This window comes from Oncorhynchus nerka, linkage group LG25, assembly GCF_034236695.1.
Source record: "Oncorhynchus nerka isolate Pitt River linkage group LG25, Oner_Uvic_2.0, whole genome shotgun sequence".
Classification (NCBI taxonomy): domain Eukaryota; kingdom Metazoa; phylum Chordata; class Actinopteri; order Salmoniformes; family Salmonidae; genus Oncorhynchus; species Oncorhynchus nerka.
Genome location: NC_088420.1, coordinates 36,154,962 through 36,160,961, shown reverse-complemented (window position 1 = coordinate 36,160,961; position 6,000 = coordinate 36,154,962).

Sequence of the window (6,000 nt, the reverse complement as noted above, 5' to 3'; positions counted from 1 at the left end):
AAGGTGAGTGTCTACTGAGAGAAAAGAGAGTAGAAACAACAACCAGAGGGTAAGGACAAAGTGAAGACTGGTCTGTGAGGAAGAAGAAGAGGAGGAGAGGAGGACTCTCTAGTTGAGTCGGTTTGGTCGTTTTACCTGGTATACTTCAGTCAGTCTACAGGACCCCATCATGGCCATCCAACTCATGCCGGAATCAGCCGTCTGTCTGCTTATGGTGAGTGGGAGAGGTCCTGGTTCTTCATATATACACACATGCACAAACACACACACACACACACTCACACACACATACATACACAGGCACAACCACACATTTACACACACAGCAACTGAAGCATGTGGTAAGCTGTCACCCCATGAGAGGTGGTGTTGCATGAGATACTACACACTACTATACACTCCTCCACAAATATTCCATCTCTATCATATAGAAATCAGTAGTTATGCAATACAATATTATCATCAAACAATGCTTCATTTCATGATAAATGTATGTGCTTCAGCCTGTGATGTGAACTACAGTATGTTCCCTTGCTTTGTCTAAATGTTCCACGTGCTCACAGGGATCTCTCTGCAGTGGGCTGGTTATGAAACATAGTAGAGTAGAAACCACTGTTACCAGAGGGGAGGGGTGCTGAGTGTGTGTGTGTGTGTGTGTGTGTGTGTGTGTGTGTGTGTGTGTGTGTGTGTGTGTTTACATCCGTGCGTGTGTGCATGCATGTATTTTTAAGATGAGAAGTGGAGAAAATAGAAATAGCTAAAAAGGGAGAGGAAAGGAAAGGAAAGAAGAGAAAAGCCAGGAGAGGACACATTTTGAAGTGTCCTTTTTCTCATTCATTAATGGCTAGAGCTTGATTTTGGCAATTGTATTCTCTTTCTCTAGATTCAGATAAAATACACATTTTCTAGTGAGAGAGGAAACTGTAAGGGATTTCTGCCCTAAGTTCATACAAGAGACCACAAGAAACGTCTTTGATCAGAGGTTAGGTTGTTTAATAAGGATTGCAAGCCGGATTGCAGAGTTTACACGTACAGTAATTTGCAAGTAACACACTCAGTTCAAAAGATGGTGTTTTCCCTTTTTATCCCCTAATGAGGTTCACCCAGCCCAGGGTGATGTCCCTGAACTTTAATACCCTATAAGCTTCCCAATCCTTCTTCCTCCTTTTGCTATCATGTGCTAGCAGAAGTAAGACTGGACATAGCATCAACAGGAACTGAAGGTATAGTTTCAACACACAGACATCTGACTTTTGTACAGTTGACTTCTTCATGCCCTTCAAAGTGTCTACCACTGATTCTTAATCTCAAGCTAAAGCAAAACATTAATCATTGTACTTTTGTAATTACAGGTGTTCCTATAATGTACAGATATTGTCAAATGTATTTCAAAACATACACACACACACCCACACACACACACACATCTTTGTCCAATAGCTGCTGGATATCCAGAGAAACTGACAGCACTATGAAAGTAGCTGGTTTTCAACAAGGCCATTTTGAACACTTTAAAATACAGTGACATCTCAAAGTGCCTTCCAGGAAAGAAATATAAGCAACTTCAATAGAGACAAAGCACTAGACCCACAATATTCTATTCTAGTCTTTGTAATTCTATGTGTTTCCTCCATCCCAGAGAGGTGTCACGCATCACTGAACTACCTGTTATCTCGTCCTGTCACGGCTGGCTGTAGCCATGGCAATAGGTCATGTTACACACCCAGGGATTGGACAGAAGGAAGGGGGGGGGCAGGAGGGATGAGGAGAGAGGGATGGGGGAGAGGGAGGAGATGAAAAAGGGAAAGTTGGAGCACAAGTCAAAATATAGCAGCATTGCTATCTGATAACTGATCAAACTCAGTCATACATGTGTTCATTAAATCCAACCATGCATTTGTATTCACGCTGTCATGTTCAGTGCTCAATCCCATCTGAAATATGAATGTAGATTTATGCAGCTTAGAGGTGTGTGTGTGTATGCTAGAGTGTGGCTATGTGTGTCTGTATAAATATTCATAACGTTTCCGCTGTATGTATTAATATTTCAGGTAAGGCAGTGATAATCTCCTGTAATTACAGGAAGTGATTTTAATAGCACACAGACCACACTGTAAACACCCCACATCACCCACAGCAAATATTGACACACATAAATAATACAGAGCAAGCACACACAACCTGCAGAACGATCTCTCTCTCCATCACTCTACCCTTCTCCATCACTCTACCCTTCTCCATCACTCTACCCTTCTCCATCACTCTACCCCTCTCCATCACTCTACCCTTCTCCATCACCCCTCTCCATCCTCTTCTCCATCACTCTACCCTTCTCCATCTCCATCACTCTACCCCTCTCCCATCACTCTACCCTCTCCATCCATCTACTCTCCACCCTACCCCTCTCCATCACCCCTCTCCATCACTCTACCCTTCTCCATCACTCTACCCTTCTCCATCACTTCTCCATCACCTACCTCCATCCATCACCCTCTCCACCCCCCTTCTCCATCACTCTACCCCTCTCCATCACTCTACCCTTCTCCATCACTCTACCCTCTCCATCACTCTACCCCTCTCCATCACTCTACCCCTCTCCATCACTCTACCCCTCTCCATCACTCTACCCCTCTCCATCCCCCTCGCCATCACTCTACCCCTCTCCATCACTCTAACCCTCTCCATCACTCTACCCCTCTCCATCACAATCCTTTTGTCTCTCCATTTATCTTTCCCTCTCCTTCTCTCTTTTCCTCTCTCTCTCCCTGTGTGTTAAGAAGGGCATCTGCTGTTATGTTTGTGCCAAGTTCACTGAGGGAACCTTCTCATTAGTGGGTACAGAGGCTGCTTACACAACGAGCAATAGAAGGCTCTCTTTCTCCCTCTCTCCCTCTCGTTCTCTCTAGTTCTCGTTCATACTCTGTCTCCTCTTGGAAAGGTTTAATGAAGTTGCAAATGTAATCATTATTTTATTCAGCATATTAACATCATTATAAATGTAAATGATGGATGGGCCTCGGGGCGACGCTTGTGAGAACATGGAACTATTATCAACCTTCAGCTGAGATTAACACATCTATCCATTTAGACAGGTTCTTAGCCACAGTAGAACCCTCTCCTCCATGCACAGACCCCAAACCCATTCCAGAACCACTGACTAAGGACCAAACAACCTCATTCCGTTAGCGGACAGGAAGTAACCTCGTTCGATTAGAGGCAGCAGGAAATTGCTTTTTATTTGTGCTGAGGAGTCTTGTTGTGGCTGATAGAAATAAAGACATGCAGTAAATTGTGTTTTAGTTATCCTCTGGGCTCCATCTGTCTGGAGCTAATGTGATTGGAGCTGAGTTACAGTACAGTAGTTATAACTGTACTGTAGAGCAGGCCTAGGGGACGGCAAATATGATTGAAACCCGGAACAAATACTTTGTTATTTAAATTACTTTTAGCTTATAAAGGCTATAAAAAGTCTTCATAAACACTACATAAATGTGATACAAAGCATCTATAAGGGTATGTTATAAAGGGTTCAGAAATGCGGCATAACTGTGTGACATAATCACCAATGTCAAATATGACATAATCCACTATGCAGAATATGATATAAACATGTGCTTTAAAAAGGGTGCTATGTTGTGCTGAAGGATGACATTTTGTGCGCCGCTCTATGGGATTCACCATCATGGCCGGTTGTGATACAGCCTGGGATTGAACCAGGGTCTGTAGTGATGCCTCTAGCACTGAAATGCAGTGCATTAGACTGCTGCACCATTCGGGAGCATACGCTCTGAAGTGACGTCATGTTAGTCACATTACACCTAATCTCATTCCCAGACACTTACGCCCAAATGGTCTGGTGGACCAACGCATCAAACCTGGCCTTCAGTAGTTAGGGTTAGGTTTAAAATCACATTTTAACAAGATAAATTGTGGAAATGGTTTAGATATAATTATGACTTTTTGACTTTTTAACTAGTAACGATGACAAATACTTTACACAGGTCACTCCTTTAGAATTATATGGTCACTCCCACTAAGGCCAACTTTGAATGGTTGATATCCCACCAAGAAACACTGACGTTGATGGAAGCCCCTAACCTAAAGAAATTGAAAGTAGCTTTCTTCTGGAACCAAGTGACATGTTCCTCAGTACACAACATTGAACAAAACAAATCCAGCCATACCGTGCGGTGCTGGGCCCAGTCAGGTCTTTGACACATTCACCCACTCCCCCACTGAAATATCTGCCACAAAATGTTTGCGCCATTGTTAACAGGCTCTGAGGTGTGGTCAGTCATCTTCTGGCTACCCCGGGTGGAGATTATAAGAGTACATGGCCATTAAGGCCAGATTCTTCTTCCAGATGTTCAAACGTTCATAGATGACCAGTAAGGTTGTAGAGGGTGCAACAGGTCAGTACCTCAGGAATAAATGTCAGTGGGCTTTTTATAGCAGGGCATTCAGGGGTCGAGACAGCAGGTGCGGTAGACAGGGAGACATAGAGTCGAATACAGCAGGTCCGGGCCAAGGTAGCACGTCTGGTGAACAGGTCAAGGTTCCATAGCCGCAGGCAGAACAGCTGAAACTGGAGCAGCAGCAAGACCAGTTGGACTGTGGGCAGCCAGGAGTCATCAGGTCAGGTAGTCCTGAGACATGGTCCTAGGGCTCAGGTCCTCCAGGAGGGGAAGGATAAATGGAGAGAGAGACACTTAGAGGGAGCATACTTAAATTCACAAAGGACACCAGATAAGACAGGAGAATTACACCAGATATAACAGACTCACCCTGGCCCCCAGGGACACAAGCAACAGCGTCAGCATCGGGTAACATAAGGACAGACGACAAATAATGCAGCATCAGGGAACAGAGCTGGGGAACTGACAAGTATAGGAGGGATAATGACAGAAGTGACTGAGTCCAGGTGAGTTCAATAATTGATCAAGCGTGTGACGGGAGAAGGCAGGTGTGCGTAATGATGGTGGAAGGAGTGAGTAATGCTGGGGAGCCTGGTGTCTTTGAGCTCCAGGGAGGGAGTGCGGGAGCAGGCGTGACAGGATTAGCTTTTCTGCATCATTTTTTATCAAAATGTTTCAGATTTTTGCAATGTTACAAAATAGAAAAAAGCACTCCTTGAAATATTATTGATATGTTGGTCAAAAGAGAGATCAGGGTCCAGAGTAATGCCGAGGTCTTTCACAGTTTTATTTGAGACAACTGTACAACCATCAAGATTCATTGTCAGATCCAACAGCAGATCTCTTTGTTTCTTGGGACCTAGAACTAGTATCTATGTTTTGTCCGAATTTAAAAGGAAAACAATTGCCAAATTCACTTCTTTATGTCTGAAACACAGGCTTCCAGGGTTGGCAGTCATCGAAATGTACATCTGTGTGTCGTCTGTACAGCAGTGAAAGTTGACATTGTGTTTACGAATGACATCACCAGGATGTAGAATATATAGTGAAAACAATAGTGGTCTTTAAACAGAACCTTGAGGAACGCAGAAACATGCTGTTGATTTGTCAGAGGACAAACCATCCACAGAGACGAACTGATATCTTTCTGACAGATAAGATCTAAATGAGGCAAGAACATGACCGTGTAGACAAATGAGGGTTTATAATCTCTCCAAAAGAATGTCATGATCGATGGTGTCAAAAGCTGCACTAAGGTATAGGAGCACGAGCATGCAGAGACTTTGTCTGATGCCTTTAAAAGGTCATTTAACACCTTCTTGAGTGCAGTCTCAGTGATATGATGGGGTCTAAAACCAGACTGAAGCGTTTTGTATACATTATTTGTCTTCAGAAAGGCAGCGAGTTGCTGCGCAACAGCTTTTTCTAAAATGTTTGAGCATAATGGGAGGTTTGATATAGGCCAATTTTTTTTTTTTACATTTACCCGGTCAATGTTAGGCTTTTTCAAGTGAGGCTTTATTACTGCCGGCTTTTTTACTGCCACTTTTAGTGAGTTTGGTACACCTCTGGTGGATAGGGAGAC